The following is an 18,954-nucleotide window of genomic DNA, read 5'->3' as shown; positions in this document are numbered from 1 at the left end:
CGGAATATACGTGACCCAGCATAGACATCGCTGTTTGGCATGAAACCTGGGGCAGGTAATACAGAGTCTCCAAGACGATGTAGAACCCTGGCATGGGCTGCACCTGAACCCTACTGGTTAAAGCTGCTGTCTTTAGAATTATTATGCTTCCAAACGTATCTATGGCCACCAGAATATGTACTATTGGGTGCCAGAAGGGGAGTTGATGGCCATGTTGTGGAATAATGGCACCTTAGGATGGCATTAAAGACATTGCAGCACAACCCCTACAATGGCAGGATAACGCTTCCTAACATTAGGGACTACTATTGGGAGGCTCATTTGGTAGCAATCAATGATTGGGTATTTGCTTCACATGACAGTCAGCGTACCGGCTGGAGCAGGCCAGCCAGGTCTGGTGGTATAGTGGACAAATGCATCCATTGTAGGGGCCTGTGTTCAACCTCGGTCACAGGTTCAAATCCAAGCTTGTCCACTCAGCATTTCATCCTTCTAAAGTCGTTAAAATGTGTACCATTGAGTTGAGTAACAAACTGTTGTTCAGCGCCAAGAGGCCTACGGGTGATAGTGCGCTTTAGAAATACACATGTTATGTACATACCTGCATTATAGGTATATGGAAAAGGAGTCCGACAGATGTTGCTGGCCACTCAAGTGGCACTGGAGGCTTGGGCAAATCGACCAGATGCATAGCATGGGCCAATAGAGTCACCCGGGCAACACCACTATGGGTAGTTGTGATGCTTTGTGAAATGAGAAAACTGGGGGGCTTTTAAGCCTGGGATATTATTGGGGTTTAATGCCGTTCCCCTAACTTCAAAGGGAATATCACTTGAGCCTGACCCAATGCTTACAGTATGCATGACTGTGACATGCAAGGCAGGCGGAGGGGCTGGCTAAGCGGGATATATTGGTGTATGCCCCTCTAGAAGGTCGACTGCAGAGGGGTGCCATCTAATGTACGTATAAAACCCTGAACAATAACATTCCTGAGAAAATTAAGATGCAGATGGGAGAGAGACACAAGGGAGATGGAGGATGTTAACTGGGCGTCAGCCCTGATACACCCACGAGAGGTAGTGATAAAGGCCAGGCTGCAGCTCATCCAATTTAAAATACTCTAAAGTGTATACTATGACCGAAGGAGACTGCATGTGGTGGGAAGGGTGGCATCCCTGGAGTGTGGGAGATGTAGGGGAGATCGAGGGACCTTCTTCCACATCATCCAAACATCCTGGGGTGCGATAACACAAGCACTGAGAGCCATTTTGAACATTGCTATTCCTCTTGACTCAAAATACATCCACCTGGGCATTTCTCGTGACCTGGATGTTCCACAGGTAACTCTCCTTTTTAGCAATCTTGGGTTGGTGGTGGTCAAGAGGGATGTTGCATGGCACTGGGGAGTGCCCGAGGTCCCTACAGTGCAGATATGGAGGACTGGAATGAACTTGTATATGTCAGGGCAACAAGTGACCTATAAAAGTAGGGGATGACCCCGGTAATTCTATAAAGTGTTGGGAAACTGGATAAAATACTATGATCTGGGACTGCTGGATGGAGATATGGGACCTTGAATGCGCTAGTCTGCACAATAATGCTTTGGTAATGTACTGCTGGATATGGATCTTTAAAATGGTGTCGGTGTGCCGTTGGCTGGGGTCCATGGTGAACTGTAATAGAAGGTTGACGTGCCTTCCTCTTCCTGGAGTTCTGCTGTTATTGGGACAGGTGCACTGTTGCACCACACTGTGTCCTTGATTTGTTTTGAAAAATAAAAAACAAAATTTAAAAAAAGAAATAGAAAAGAAAATCTAGCGTCAGTTTAGAATGTGTTTTAGTCAGGACATAGCATCTATCTATGCCCTCAGCTTCCTGAAGACTCCTCTGATGCTTATCCATCAATCCAGATCAAGTGTTTCTGTCAGCGAAGCGTCATGTGACAGAAGGGTCCTATTCTACTCTAAAGATACCCATTTCTATCCTGTCATTTAAAAAAATGTTAATAACATTTGTCATTGATTTTCAACAATCACATCATACAGCAAGATAACATACATATCCCACGTATATCCATCTAGATTACAGCTAAAATAGGTATAGATTAACACAGTACAATTTTTTAAATAATCGCTTAAGCCTTAGCAGTAAAACCGGAACGTATGCATGCTCAAATGAATCAGGGAAATACCAGGAGTGATTAACAGCACCCTCCATGCACGGGTCACTCACCAAATTTTGTGAGGTAATAGGGGAAGGAGCCCCTATGTGGCTAGTGTCTGAGAGCAGTCCACCAAACACTTTAAATATTGTGATATTTGTGGGGAGAACCTTATGCCCATAATGGAACAGTGATCCATAGTCTTCCTTCACTCTCAAAGGGATGACACCTTTATAGAGCTCCATCTGTGCAATATGTCTCTTTAAGCAAATATACAGCTTATCCCATTGAGTAGGTGGTTGTGTCTAGCCCTCCTCTCACACTCCTCCTGCAAACCCAGCAGGACCATCATAGGAAAGACCTGGAAAGATGTACCCAAAACCGTCCCCAAGGAGCATTCTACCTTGGACCAGGCTTGTTGAATAATTGGGCATTCCCAGACAATGTTGAAGAAGGTACAGTCACACATAAGCATCTCGGATCAGATCTGACATTCATGTTCCAACGCCTCTCAGACATATTGTAGACCCTATGGAGATATCTGAATTTAATTTATATGAAGGTGGGCAAAGACAGCCAGTACACCCCTGGACATCCCAGCATCACCTCAACTCGTCATCCAAGTCTCGTTGGTCGCACAGTCACTGACCGCGCCAGGTGACTAGAGAGTTAGGTATGCTGGTTATGAGGGAGTGATACCGTCTCGATATGCCACAGTCACCTACAGCTCTCAGTGGGTTAAATTCTGGCAGGACCTCAGGATGGTTGGAAGCAACTGAAGCATATGTTTTAGTTTCAAAAAGCAAAAGAATTGGGAGTTGTGTAAGTCAAGTTCCTGCCTGAGTTCATCAGATACCTTCATGTGATGACCTGACTAGATGTCTTTCAACTTTGAGAGACCTATATAATCCAATCTTTTAAAGTCTTGAGCCTTATCAGAGCTTGTCAGCCAGTCTCCCATCAAGAACGAGGTCTCATGAGTGAGCTTCTTTTACCATTTAATGTGGCACCAGGCATTCTTCCGTGTCCCCAGAGTAATTGTTGTAACATTGGCTAGTGTATAAGGGACTTTGGAGCTGTCCAAGAAATGACGTGCCACCTGTGCGCCAAACATCCCTAACACCAGCGGTGGGCCAGGTCCTTCCCTGTCTCCAAAAAGACTATCACTGATTAAAGTCTTGTGTGCCGCCTAGTAATAAGACTGGCTATCCATAGCTTCCATTCACATTTGCGAAAGGATATGATGAGCTGGCTAAACCTAAATCAACTGTGGTAACAGGGGCACAGGGTGAACTTAGCTCAGTTAACTACAGCAGTTCCAGTATCTCATATACTGATGAGACACCCATAGGGGGAGTAGAAGGAGGCTTACCTTCAAAAAGTTCTTCTTTTTTAGAAGAAATTACAAGAATCAAAAGGGGAAGGAAAAAAGGCCCCATAGCACCCTCAGGGGATGGAAACACAGGAAGTATGAGGATTGGGACCAGAAGCCAGGACAAGGTCAGAAAGTAGATAAGGTGATTAGTCATTCATTAGGGAGCAATGTTGACACACTGGAGGTTATTAATCTGTCTGATAGAATACTCAAGGACAATGAATTACTTGTATTGAAAAAAGGATTGTCGTTTTGTCCAATGAATTTATGTAACTTCACAGATTTGGAAGTAGATGTGTTTCAATTTTCGAGAAAGCTGAAAAGTTTTTTTGCAACAGTTGAAAGACCTATAAATGTTAGTTCGACAATTAAAAGTTCTGAAATGAAAATTTCTGATCTACAGAATGTTCATTTGCTCATGTCGATATCTGAGGGTGAGGGATTCCAAGTGGATGATGTAGCTACTTGGCTTAATATTCCCACTGATTACAGTTGCTCCAGTGGGTTAAGACCAAAGTCCAAATTCATTCCTCAGGGTGCACAGTTTGCTGCAATTGATTTATACACTAAACATACATTGGAAGAATTTCATAGGTTAGAAGACCATGGTTTGAAAAGGTGGGGTACCAGGAATGACAATTTGACAATTTGAGCGAGTAGCTTTAAGGGATCTAAGATCTGATAATAGTATAGTGATTCAAGCCACTGATAAAGGTGGCAACATTGTTGTCTTAAACAGTTCTGATTATTGTAGAGAGATCAATGGGCAGTTAGAGGAAACTACATGCTATGTGAAGGTTCAAGGTAATCCTATAAGTAAGGCATCTAAATTGTTTACAGGGAAATTGTACGTTTGGAAAGATGATGGTTTACTTGATGAAGCAGAATACAAATACCTGAATACTATTAATCCAACCTATCCTTTTATCTATATTTTGCCCAAAGTCCATAAATCCAGAACTAATCCTCCAGGGAGATCGATAGTCTTTGGGATCGGCAGTATGACAGAACATTTGTTGGAATTTGTGGATTCTTTTTTAAAACCCTTAGTAGTCAACTTACAATCCTACATAAGGGACACGATGGATGTTCTCAATAAATTGCAGGATGCCAAATGGGAGGAAGGACTCATCTTGGTCACTTTAGATGTGGTAGGATTGTATACATGTATTCAAAATGAGCAAGTTATGCAAGCTTTAAATCACTTCCTAGGAAGCCGTAGTGCGAGCTTGAGGGACCTTTCCAAGATGCTAGTGGAAATGAGCTTGTTAATTCTGAACAATAACGTTTTTCTTTTCAAAAATGAATGGTACCTTCAGATCAGGGGAACTGCAATGGGCTCCAGGTTTGCTCCTTCTTACGCCAACCTTTTTATGGGCTGGTTTCAGAGGGAGCATGCCTGGAGCCGCAAGGCATGCAAATGGACAGACCATATTTTATTCTGGGTCCGTTTCATTGACAACATTCTAATTGATATTGTTGATATGGGGTGGCACTCAAATTGAATTGTCTGAATATTTTGATTATTTGAATGTTAATGATTTTAATGTGGCTTTCACTATGAATCAGAATGCAAAAAGCATTAACTTTTTAGATGTAGAATGTTTGTAGAAGGAGAGATGATCATGAGTAAATTATACAGGAAAAGTCCTGCTACCAATTCGATACTCCGAACTGATAATGCCCATCCGGCGTCAGTCATTCAGGGAATCCCTTAAGGGGAAATGATTAGGACACGCAGGAATTGTAGCATGGATGAGGACTTCAACATTTAATTAGACCAATTACAATCTAGGTTACAACAGAGGGGTTACAGACAGCAGGACTTATCGAAAGCTAGAGGAAGGATAATGAATGTCAGAAGAAAGTCTACTCTTGAACAAAAACAGAAAGACCATTCCAGAGAAAGACTAGAATTTGTAACTACATATTGTGCTTAAAAGGATCACATTTTCAAGGCTTTGGGGAAAAATTGGAACTTGTTAAAGGGGGTACCAGGTTTGATGCACCTCCTAAAGGACAAACCAGAGGTTACCTTCAGGAGAAGCCCAACAGTTAAGCAGATGGTCACCAGGAATTATTTAGAGCCAATTGCAGCTAGTGATTCAAACTGGCTTCTGAAACCTCCAAATGAATTTTATGTTTGTGGAGCTTGCAATATATGCATTTTAGGATTAAATAGGACTAAGGAATTTTCATATAATTCGAAATGTAGATACATCATTAATGAGTTTATCAATTGTAATAGCAGAGGTGTAATTTACGCTATTATATGTGATTGTAATAAAGTGTATATTGGCAGCACGAAACGCATGCTTAAATTAAGGATACAAGAACACAAACGGGCGATCACTAACTGAGACAACAGATCACCTTTGTTTCAGCATATTAGAGATAATCATAACACGCTGAACAATATTAAGTTTCATGGTCTTCAAAAGCTCACTCCTAGAAAACGAGAAGACTGGGAACTAAGTATAAGACAACAGGAGGCCAGATGGATTAGCAGGTGCAGGACAGTGACGGCAGGATTGAACAGTGATACTGAACTTCATTATTTTCTTTAATTTCATTGCATTTAGTAAATGAGTGTTGGATTATATGGAATCGTGGCAACTGTAGTTGATGTGGTGTATAAATAATCATGCTCGCTAGGTGCTAAGCTTCTGAAAGAGAGTAAAACAATTTTGATTATGATGGAATATCGGTCTATTTGATGTGAAACAGGATATGATCATTCCAGTAATAATTCCCAGAGATCTGAGATTCCTACATGGTTAGATAACAGATATTGTCACTTGACATTCAGGTGAATTTGTTAGATCCTGTTCTTAGCTCTACTTTACATATTTACACACGCCGACATAATTGAGTGGCGTAGTGAAGTTCTCACGTACACACCCGTGGACTAAATGGTTATTTTAGATATTGTGCTTGTTTGGTCGTATGATGCTTTATGGTTTGGCGTATGTCAAGTTCTCGCATGCACACTAGTGGATTCAATAGTCATTTTAATATTATGTTTGTTTGACTGTATTAGTCTTTATGATAAACCGGGGCTCCATGAACAATACTCCTTGGACTGAATTACATAGGCCTCAGTTAACAGTTAAGTGCCACCCAATACCTTTTATATATATTCTTTGCAACATATTTTTTGCAACATATTTGTCGAGTGAGTTACTGCAACCAATCATGCTTAGACCGCACAATATGCGCAGGCCGAAAAGTAGGCGATGAACGGGGAGTTACTGTAATCATCTCAGAGTCAAAAGTGGTACAACAGTGTAGATTTTTATTTGAAGAAATACAAGCGGGCTCTCTCCTTCATGCAGTGGAGAGGTACAGCACGGCGTGATGTCGGATAAGTGAGTCATAGCAATTAGTCCGCACTTATACCGCTGCATGGGTACACCACATAGATGGTGTTGAACCGAGAGCGTGCAAGAGTTATTGTAATTACCACTAAGTCAAGAACGGCATGATAATATATTTATTTAATTTAGAGAAACACTGGCAGACTCTCTTCTTTATGTAATAGAGAGATGCAGCGGTTTACAATTGAGAAACACTAACGTGTATACAGCAATCTCAGTGTGGTGACATTCACGGGGAGGCTGTGCATGTTGATTGGACAATGGACTATTTCTGGATTAGAAAGGAATATTATTTATTCAATTTATAAAGTGCACTGTCACCTAGCAGGCATCATGGCGCTAAATACTCACGCATACACAGCAATCCTGGCGTTGTGACGTCCAAGGGGAGGCTGTGAATGCTGATTGAATAATGGAGTATTTCCAGATAGGGAAGGAAATAGTCAGTGTTAAGGTAGTGGACCTGATAGGGGACCGAAACAGGAAACGAATGAGGTGCTGTTATTGGCAGACACACTTGGCAGGGAATTAAGGAAGTGCACTTTCCTGATTGGACGAAGACATAGCGGACCGCGAAGAGCACCTCACAAGGTTCTAATGAGGTAGGAACATGCTGAAATGAAATGAAATGAAAGTGGGTTTTATAGAGCGCATTACTACCTGAAGGCCTCGTAGCGCTAAGGTTGCTTACTTCTGGGAGATTGTAGAATCATTTGGAAAAAAGAAAAGTTTTAAGGGTTTTTCGAAATTTTAAAAGATTGGGCTCATTCCGGAGCGAGGAGGGTAAAGAGTTCCAAGTCACGGCTGCATTCAGGGAGAAGGAGCATCCGCCCCACCTGGCCCATTTAATTTTACGTGTTGTTGCCAAAAAGGCTGTGCGTGAACGCAATGATCTTTGTGGAAGTTAAGGAGTGGCTAAGGAGCAGATCATTGCGGGAGCATTTTTTCACATGGCTTTATGCATTATGCACATCGCTTTAAATTTTACTCTGGCTTGGATGGGCAACCAGTGTAAGTTTCTCAGGGCAGTATTGCCTGAGTGACTGCGGGGGAGGCCTAGCAGTAGACGTGCTGCTACGTTCTGGGTGACTTGCAGTTTTTTGAGTGTACTGATCGGTGCACCCAGATATAGGGCATTCCCGTAATAGAGGCGGGACAGGATAATGGCCTGGACCAATATCCTGCGGGCCTGAAAAGGGAGTAGAGGTAGGATTTTCCGCAGCATGCGCATCAGCCCGAAGCAAGTGGCGGACAGTATGGTGGCTTGCTGATTGAAAGTAAGGGTATTGTCTAGCCACATGCCCAAGCTTTTAATTTGCTTTTTTGGTTCTGGGGGGGAGCCCATACAGGGTGGCCAGGGCAAAGTGGGGGTGGGGTGAGCTGTGTTCCCCAGGAACATCAGTTCAGTTTTATCCCCATTAAGTTTTAGATGGGAAGAGGCCATCCAGTCTGTGACTGCTACTAGACAACTACTCAGGTTCAATGGAGTGTGACCTGGCTGATTCAGAGCTAGCACCAGCTGAGTGTCATCAGAGTAGGTCACAATTTCAAAGCCAAAAGGGTGAACAACCTCTGCCAATGGTTGCATATAAACGTTAAAAAGCGTAGGACTCGGAGAGGAGCCCTGAGGCACACCTTGATTAAGAGGCCAAGTTTTGGAATGGATGTCACCCTCCACCACCTGGAAAGTTCGGTTTTCCAGAAAATATTGTAGCCATAAGATGGCGCTTCCCGTCACGCCGAGTTGTTTTAATCGGGAAAGGAGGATGTTACTGTTCACGGTATCAAAGGCGGCACTTAAGTCTAACAGCATAATTGCTGTGGTGCCGCCTTGATCCATGTGCCTGCGGGCTAATTCTGTCACAGTCAGTAATGCCGCTTCTGTCCCCAATTTTGGGCGAAATCCAGCTTGAGAATCGTGGAGCAGATGGTTCGCTTCCAGATAGGACGTAAGACTGGTGTTGATATGTTTCTCAAGCAGCTTAGCCACCCAAGGAAGGAGTGAGATGGGGCGGTAATTAGTCATTTTGCTGGGGTCAAGGTTGTTTTTTTTTAGCAGAGCCTTCACTTGTGCACGTTTCCAGATTTCTGGAACTCTTCCTGAGGAGATTGACCTATTTACAATGTTTAAAATTACTGGTCTAATGGTGTCCGCAATTTTCAGGAGCTGTCGTAGGGGAGCAGGATCTAACGGGGAGCCTGCTGTGACTTTCAACATAAGAGAGTTAAGCAGGTCTTCATCTAGTAATGGAAATTCAGCTGGTTGACAGCCAAAAGATGGAGGAGCAGAATCAGTTTCCACTAGATGTTGGCTGACCTGAGCGAACGATGAGGAAATGACTTGAATTTTTTGATAGAAATACTCTGCTTGAGTATCACAGCGAGCTTGAGCTTCACAAGGGTCTTGCAAAATGGAGGTGGTACTAATTAAGGATTTTGCTATCCGAAATAGTTCCCTCGAGGAATTGGCGGAGTTAGTGATTTTTTCCTCATAGAATAGAGCTTGTACCGATATAATCTTGGCTTTATATTTTTTGATGGCCTCTCGATGGCTACTTTTGTCTTGTTCCTCGAGAGTGTTTCTCCAAGTTCTTTCAAGTTTCCGGCAGATGCGTTTTAACTCTTTTAACTCTGGGGTGAACCACAGAGATTTTTTGGACTTGGTTTTCTCCTTAAGGGGTTTTTGAGGGGCGACTGTATCTAAGGTGGTCTGTAACCAGTTGGCATAATGAGTGTAGAGTGTATCTACGTCACCCCCAGTAAGTCGAGGGGTGGTAGAAAGTGAGTCCACCCATAGATCTGTGGGTAACTTCGTCCAGTCCCTGCCTCTTAGTGTGGCTCGGGGGGGGGGCGCAGAGCGGGGGCTGGGCATGTGCCAGAGGAGTGGGACCTGGAAATGGTCGGTCCATGGGAGGGGAACTGGGTTGCCAATATTGAGTCTCTGATCGTTACTTAGAACCGCGTCCAGTAAGTGGCCTTTGATATGAGTAGGTTCAAAGCCCTTCTGAACAATCTGAAGGGCTGCGAGACTACTCAGAAAGGTGATAGCTAGGGGGTCCGTGGGGTCATCTAGATGGATGTTCATATCACCCAAGACTGTAAAGTGAGGCAAAGAGACAGCCAAGTCAGCGACCATAGAAGGGAGATGATTCATAAAGTCACCCACTTGGCCCGGGGGGCGGTAGATAAGTAGGCCAGAGAAGGTTAATGTGGGGGATAGGTCAAGTGCGAAGTTCATACTTTCGCAAGAAGGAATTATCGCTGGACTGGTTCTGCATTGGTAACAGTCCTTGAAAAGTATGCCTAATCCTCCTCCTCTGCCCTCTACCCTGTCAACCCTTTGTAATACATATCCTTTATGTAATATGGCGGTAATGTCAGGGTTAACTTCGTCTTTTAACCAAGTTTCCGTAAGGAAAATAGCTTCAGGGTTAATGTCCTCGAGGAGGATTGCCAATTCTACCGAGTGTTTGATCAAGGAGCAACAATTTAAAAGGAACAGTTTAAAAGGGGTTCCAGTCTCAGATTGCTCTAGTGTAGGGCATAGTGTGAATTGACAGTGGGAACACTTTACCACAGGTTCATACAGAGACAAAGAGTGGCAGCATAAAGCCTTTAGGTTGGGCATAAGAGATTTTAGTAGATCTGGGGCATAACTTATCTGAGTGGGCAGGTCATCCGAGAGTGGATCAGGGGGCCTGGCCCCTGGGCGCTGCAGGGGGCAGACGGGCGCAGACGGGCCTGCCTTAGGGGCGCCTTCGGCGCGCCGTCGGCGGCCCGCTGCGCCCGCCCGCTGCACGGACGGGATGGCCCATTGTATTTAACCATAATCCGGGGGAGTGGAGGAGGGTGGGAGGGAGGAACAACTCGACCGGCAGCCTTACCCAAGATGGCGGCCAAGCTGGATCGAGCAACAAGTTTCCAGCGCCTAGCAACAGCAGCGCTGTGTCAAGGTAGCTCAAAAGCAGCCTCGGAGCGAAGCAATCTCGCGCCGAGGTGAAGAAAGTATTTTAAAACAATGCTGGCTAAAATATTTACCGTACTTAAAAACGCGTTATTATTTGAGTCAATAACGAGTAGTCATCACATTACAAAGGACAGCAAAGAACCCCCGGCTTCCTCTATATATTGATACGCTTGACAAGGTGAGACTAAGGTCTAAATAAGGGGGAAACTTTGCTAGCAAGTGACCGTAGTGAACATTCTTTTTGTTAAAAATTCTTTTATGGAGGCTGTTACTCAGTGTGCTTTTTCTATATTTTGGTCATCACAGATTGTAGAATTGGAATAAGCTTGAAGACATTTATTAAGACCAGAACATGTCAGGAAACAAGACGTTTTTTGTGGTGAGAGTTTTCACTTTTGAAAAGTATTCAGTGCTGAGGCTGAATCAGCGTAAATCTTTGGGAATAGGGACTGATACACTTCTTTAGAACTGGGATTTTGTTTTAAGAATATAAGACTCCTTCCTGATACATGTGATTCTTGAACTTTAGCAGAATATCGGAGTGCTGGGAAGAGAAGGGGTGGTACTCATGAAATAATAGTACACATTTTTTCTTTTGAATTTCAATTGATCGGACAAGTGAATACACAGGCCCCCGCGAAGAATTGATTCTATCCCAATTCAAATAGGATTCAGTCACCAGCATATTATAGTGGGTATATTTATTTTTATGGGGTATGTCAACATATATATATATATATATATTCTTTTTTCATAGTTATGAAATTTGTTAGATGCAGGAATGTGGCAAGTTATGTTGAGTGGGTTGGATTCTGTCTTATCAATCTGCATGTTAGAATGGAATATGTGCAGGATGGTTGCTTCAGCACATTACAATATGAGTGACACAATGTTAGCATTATTGTTGATTTTATAAATGTGTATAGGACATGTATATGTAACAAACAGATATTGTGCTCCAAGAACCGGATTATGATTTTTTTGTTTTATTATTTCACAGCCCTGATGATGTCCTAGAAGGACGAAACGCGTAGGCTGTTTCTGAGTTGTGATTATTCTTGGACAAGGAAGTACTTATTTGGATAGAATATTTTCCTTTATTGGATTGAATATTTCACGTTCGATTGGATATTTTTTTCGTTGGAACTTGCATTTTGGAAAAAGATTTGGAAAAATAAAAATCATTAAAGCGCTGCGAGGCCTCCGGGTAGTCTATGCGCTATACAAATATAATTTTTCATTTCATTTCAAATCATGGACTAGAGTATTGGACTGATGATTTTATTGTGAACTTAACGCTCCTTCCATTTATCTTCATACTGATTCAGTTTTACTTGGTGTGCCCTGGGTCCCTGCCAATCAGGTTCCCAGGGCCTGTGTTCTTTCCCCAAAACTAAACCTAATTGGCATCTCTGGTGACAGGTCAGCCCCTGGTAAATGGTACCACAGGTACCCAGGGCACTTTGACCAGAGAAGGCCTCTAAGGGCTGCAGCACTTATTGTGCCACCCATAGAGGCCCTGTACCTTTACACACACACTGCCTTTGCAGATGGTGTGTTTTGGTTCAGAACAAAGCGAAGAGTCGACATGGCACACATCTCTGTGTACCATGCCTACAACCCACTGCCCTGGCATAGATCAGTCACCCCTCTAGCTGGGTGCACTATACCAGTGGCGAGGGTACAGGTGCATGAGCCCTGTACCCCTACAGTGTCTAAGTCCATTCTTAGACATTGTAAGTGCAGTGCTGCCATTAAGAGTATATGGTGCTGGGAGTTTATCATTACGAACTCCACATCATCATAATGGCTACACTGAAAACTGAGAAGTTTGGTCTCAAGCTTCTAAGCACAATAAACCCACACTGATGCCAGTGTGAGATTTAATGACAAATGCACACAGATGACATCTCAGAGATGCCTCCTGAAAACTAGCCGACCTTTAGTGTCCCGACTGAGTGGCTGCTTAGCTGCCATCAACAGACATGTTTCTGGACACATGGTTCGAGAGCCTGCCGCTCTCGGGCCCTGAAACAATGCACATCCTGGGACAAGGGGCCAAGTTTCCTCCTCCAGGATGGGCAGGGTTCACGAAGTGGAAGCTTCAAAGGCATGCCGCCTTTGTGAGCTTCTCCAGACCACTTGCTGCTTTCAGCAACTGGTCCCCACTGGTTCTACCCCCCACTTTGGGTGGGAGAACCGGCGAGAAAAACAAGTGAGGGAGAGAGGTGTGCCCACCTCTGCCAACTCCACCCCTCAGTTGGGGGAGGCAAGGTGAAGACAACTCCGAGTCCCTGCCATCTTGAGAATGGGGGACCCAACCAACCAGGGACAGGCTCCTGACCCCTCCCACTGGAGGGTGGCACAATTGGGGCTGTACCTACCACAGGGAAGGGATCCATTGGTCCCTGCCCTCTACCTACCTGTAACACCCCTAAATCTAGTATTAGGGGACACCCTAAACCTTGCCTCCTCAGATCCAGAAACAACAAGAAGAAAAGCAGAAGAAGGACAGAACATCCGTGCACCCAGCTAACAAGAGGAAGACACCCATTGACTCGGCCCCAGCCCTACAGGCTTGTCTCCACTCGAACCTGCTCCTGCGAAATCCCAGTGTGTCCTGCAGCCAGCAACCTCGAAAACCCCGGAGGACCTGCCTGCCTTCACTTCCAAAGACTGCTTCTCCCTTGAACATCAGATTTGTTCAACTGCAACCTCTGGGAGCAGCCAGAGACCGTGAATCCAGCCCACTATGCACCTGCCGAAACTGGCCCAAGCTCGAGTGGAAAAACACCACGAGGAGGTCACCCCGGCGATCCTGACCCAGGATCTAGCGACCCCTGACCTGCCTCAAACCTCCAGCCAACGCCTGCAGTCTAGATCCAGAAGGCCCCCAGACCGCGACCAGGAGCTGGTAAGAAGATCCGACCCCAAAAGGCACCCCTGCACCCGACGCCAAACGCCTTGTGTGCCCTAACCAATAGTGCCTAACTAACCCTTAACTTTCCAACTTACCTCTCGAAGTGGTGGTCGCACCCAGAAGTCCTTTGTCTCCCTGCCTGCAGTGCTTTTGCAAACCTGAGGTTCTCCACAGAAAACAACATGGCGCCCGACGTTGAAACAGCACACTGCACCCGGCCGCCCCAGTGCCGCTAATGGTGCCCCTTTTGTGCTGCTTTGTTTCCTCATTTGCCCTGACCTAAACCCTAGGAGCTTTGCTCCTGGAACCCAGTGGCCTGCTTTCCAGCAGCCACCAACCGGAGGCCCTCTATCCCCCATTGGATAACATTGGGCCTCAACACTCTGCACCCGGCGCCCTAGTGCCGCTGAGGGTGTAACAAGAGTGCATCACTGACCCTGGGGGACCCCTGAGTCTAACCCGAGAACCTTAACTCCCACAGTCAATTACTTACCTGTAAACCGATAACCTGTTTTTCCTCCTTGGGATATCATTGACAATGTTCTTCCAAAAAGTTTCCAAGTGTGGAGTTTTGAAATCTAAATATATTCTTTAAAAATCGCACAAATAACCAAAAAGTATTTCATACCTGGTTGCAGGAAATGTCCCAGTGCTGAATCTAGGTATACAGCACCTAGTTAGAAAAGTAATGTAAAAAGCAACTTACCTGTAATTTATTGAAAAAGCCTATTAATTTCAATGTACTGTATTTGCTAAGTGTTGCAACCTGCTGCATCCACTATAAATCAAACAAAGTACAATTTCTATTGCATTTTCAAACTGTTCTTTATTCAGCAACATATTACTGAAAAGTATTTAATGCTTACCTGTGCCAGGCTTGCTTGGTGCTAAAAATAAAACAGTATATTTTTATACAAAAACAATTGGGCTAGAGTTTAGTTCTTGAGTGTGTGAATTCATTTACAGACTGAGTGGGTACATCAAATGCTTAACACTGTCCTCTGATACTGTCTTACTGCTCGACCACTCTACTACAAATAGAGAGTAAGGTTCTAACTTTAACCACTGCCTACCTCTGGGGTCACCTGGACTCTATACACACTATACCTCATTTTGGTGTAGTATATATAGAGCCAGTTTCCTACATAGCCTATGGGCGGCGTTTTCTCTTTGTGCCATCGATACTGCGTCATCAGCGTATAGTAGTATTGACACCCGCTTCCCAGCTACTGTTTGAATATCTATGGGGTCTACCATCAAATGGTCAGCTGCATTATTTAAAAAGAAGCTAAATAGCAAGGGAGCCAACACGCACCCCTTCTGGAACACCTTTTTTTTTACCTGGAAGGGTGCAGTGCACTCCCCGCCGACCCATAACATACTTTGGCCGTATTATTAATATGCAGAGCCTATATGGCCATCATTGGCGAGGAGTCAACACCCAAATCCTCCAATGAGCTCCACAGCTTCTCTCTATCTACTAAATCAAAAGCTGCTTTCAAGTCCATAAATATTAGCTACAGCGATGACTTCCTCACCATCGTAAACTTATAGGAGATCATATATAACCGGAGAGTGTAGTGAAGGCAGGGCCCTGCTTGCGCACATTGCTATGTTAGCATAGGCTTATTAGGAGTTTAAACGCTATTTTACCTTTCTGCTGCTTTTACACATAACACTGCATATAACTGTTGTTGTAAGTTAGGCTACGTGAATTTCTTCACATGAGAATGGCTTGTTTTCAACATCCCTAGACTTACATCCCAACCTTAGTCTGCACAGTGATTGCTGAAGCCTCCAAGGTTGTCATAACAATGTTAGCTGTTATTCGGCCTGATCGGCCCACGCTTAGACACAACATACACGCAGGTGCAGCTAACTGAAATTCTGGCGCCTTTAATATTGCACTGCATGCATGATTTTGACACTTGGAGAAAATCTGTTTCCAGAGAAAGAGCTTTTGCAGATCCTGATGTGATTCACCTCTATTGATCTTGGAGGTATGGGGTTCCACATTCAAGCCTAAGAGACCTTCTATATTATATAAAACATAGTTCCTAGCTAGGGAGGGTGGTACATAAGGCACTATAGGTCCTATTTCCACTATCATTATATTACGATTTCTCCCTTTTTGTTTTATGGAATTGTAACAATATTGATCATATTATTTTTAATCATATGCCTGCTTATGTTAGCAAAAATACTGCATTTTAGAGCACGTTGTTAAAAAAAAACCATTTTAAACTCACGTTGTGGACTGGTATGAGAATAACAAATGAAAGAGTATTCTTGATTCCCACCATTCCTGAGAGTAACCGAAGTTGTATGTTCTGGGTTGTCTAATCATTGGTACCATTGCTATAGGACGAAGAGCTAATGTGACAGTGATGCTAGTCGGTTAGGGGTTCTAGGTACTGAGGTGAGTTTTTTGGTCCACCACAATTCACTGAGGTCCTGGGTCTCTGTGCACAGTTCTGTGTAAGAGCAGAATCTCTGCAACAAGAGCCTGATCAATGGTCCCAATGCAAGGCCGAAACACAGCGTGCACTTCGGTCAAGATGTTATGAGCAGCAATTCACCACTGAAGGCAGTTGAGCAGAACTTTTCCCAGACTTTTTCCTGCACCATCTAGAAGGTAGATCAGACTGTAGTTGGATAGACTGGCTCGGTTGCCTTTCTAATGGGCGGCACAATTATGTCCGAACGCCATGAATGGGGAAACAGCATTTCCAGCAAGTGCATAATTAGACACTTTACTAAGGATGCTGCCCCACAAGAATGGCACTTCGCAATATATGTTGGCGGGCACCATATCAAGGCCTGGGGCTTTGCGTTTCTTTACATCAGTCATGGCTCTCACCACCTCTAATACTAAAATATCAATAACATAAGGCCCAGAGCAGATGTTCTCTCGGGCTGTCATGGGTGTTATGGGGTTGACACTATATAAATTACTAAAGTGGACAGACCAGACAGATGGCCCAATAGGAGTTTCAATAGTGTGCACTGAGCCCCTCTAAGCCTGTGATACCAATTCCCAGAATTTGTTTGGTTTTTTTCCTGTGCAGTCTCCTTTAATTCCACCCAGATATTCAGTTGATACTGCAATTCCTTACTTCTCAGGAGGCATTTATAATCGGCCCTGCACTCTCAGAATAGTAATTCGCTGTATAGGCTATGCTATCGTTATACTACGGCAGATGCATACATCAGGTATTGATGGGGGAAATATACATTTTCTCTTTTTATTGATGATGACTTCCAAGAACTGTTGGACACCTAAGTGGTTTTCTATTTGGATAACATGTCAATCTTTTCACCATCACTGCAATTACACCATCAACATGTTAGATGAATTTTAAGAAGTCTATAATGATATTCCTTGTATGCTGTTCGAGTTTTCTGAGCTTAGGGAATTGTTATATATGCAGGGAAAATAGCTGTGGCATTACAATGACCCAGTCCAAAGAATACAATAGAAATACACCAGTGTTTGGGTCTCCCAAGTTTTTAGTGGTACATTATTCAAGATTGCTCTGTCTTGGTCCTTCCATTAATCAAACTAATCCAGTGGTGGATTGCTTTTAGAGGATTAATTGAGCAGAAAAGAAGCTCTGGAGTGTTTAAAAAATACTTTCACCCCTCTCCATTCTTCGGCTTGTAAATCCTTCTTCATATTTCATAGTTTATGCAGATTCATCAGCATGGAGTTATGATTTCTTAATGATATCCCATAACTGAAGCTGTTCACCCAGTGGCCTTCTATTCCAGGACACTAAGAACAGGCCAATAGGACTTGGAATAGAGAGATGCAGGCATTAAAGAAGGCCTTCTCCAGCTGGAGACATCATTTGGAAGGAGGAGCACATAAGATCATTGTTAGGTCAAATAATAAAAACCTAGACTTCTTGAAGGCAACAAAATGATCATTCCAACTGGTCACAAGAATACATTGCTAGCTGCAGTATGAGAGGGTTGATTTTGTTTTAGGAGAACTGACTGTATATCCCAGAGGGACTAAGGCCTTTTGTTGTTTTGTCTTGATTTTCTACAACGATAGTTCTGTTGGCCATCGCAAAAAAAGACATCAGAAATTAAATTAAGGCTTGCGTCTAAAGCCTCTTGCACTGTTAAATCCTTTACCAACCTTTTATTTATAGAATTAATTGTGGATTAGCGGGAGGAGCTACGACACCAACCAAGATGGCCGCATAGTCTCCCGGCTCCGCTGACCTCCGTCCTTCGCTCTATTATCCTGTTGCTTATCCTGATTACCTGCACCGGATCCGTCTATGTGATCCGACCCGCATTCCAGTGGTGCAATCCCGGAATTTCTCCGCCGTTGCGGAGCGGAGTTACGTCGATGGTCGCATTGAGGCCTAACCCAGTAGGGACGCCAGGGTCTCGAGTGCGGGCCCGACAGCTGAATGTGGTCGGGTCCGCTCTCAGGAACATTTGGACTTTTTGATTGGTCTGCTACCATCGGCTGCCTGGTGCCCTACAGGAGGTGAGGTGACGAGTGACGCACGATGCTGTGTCACGGGGGTCCCTGACCGGGGGTCCGGCATTCACATCGTCGATTCCCCGGGGTCGGAGCCTCGCTGCGTATTGCTGCTCGCTAGTCGTCAGCCCCTCATTGCATACTCCTGCTCCGCCTAATTTTGCCCCGGAGATGGCGCCTCTCCGTGGGGACCAACATGTTGGAGGATGGAAGGCTTCTGGCGGAGCAGGTTCGAACTGGCCCGTCACTGCGAACGGTGCTGGAGGCACTCATGGCACTTAAGGGGACTATTGACGTCCAGACTTGCAGTTTGTTGTCTGCGACGGATGGACTCACAGGCCTGAGACCGGATCCTGACTCTACACCCACGACCCGGCAACCAGCCCGCTTCTCAATAGATGTTTCGGAGCCGTATTTCGACCCGGCGCTGGAAGCAGGGTTTGCCCCTATTGTAGTGGATCTACTTGACTGTACTGTGCCTGATCACCCAATGGAGCCGTTGGAACCCCCGATTGTGCATCCCTCGGAACATTTACATGTCGTCCCCATTTTGGAACTTTCGACTTTTTATCTTTTGCTGATTCAGACCGTGTCGACTCCCCTCCCCTGTCGGTCCTTCAAGATGGCGGATGGGGTAAAGCTTGGCTTCGAAG

This window comes from Lissotriton vulgaris, unplaced genomic scaffold (assembly GCF_964263255.1).
Source record: "Lissotriton vulgaris unplaced genomic scaffold, aLisVul1.2 SCAFFOLD_1633, whole genome shotgun sequence".
NCBI lineage: Eukaryota > Metazoa > Chordata > Amphibia > Caudata > Salamandridae > Lissotriton > Lissotriton vulgaris.
Note: the sequence above shows the minus strand (reverse complement) of the source record.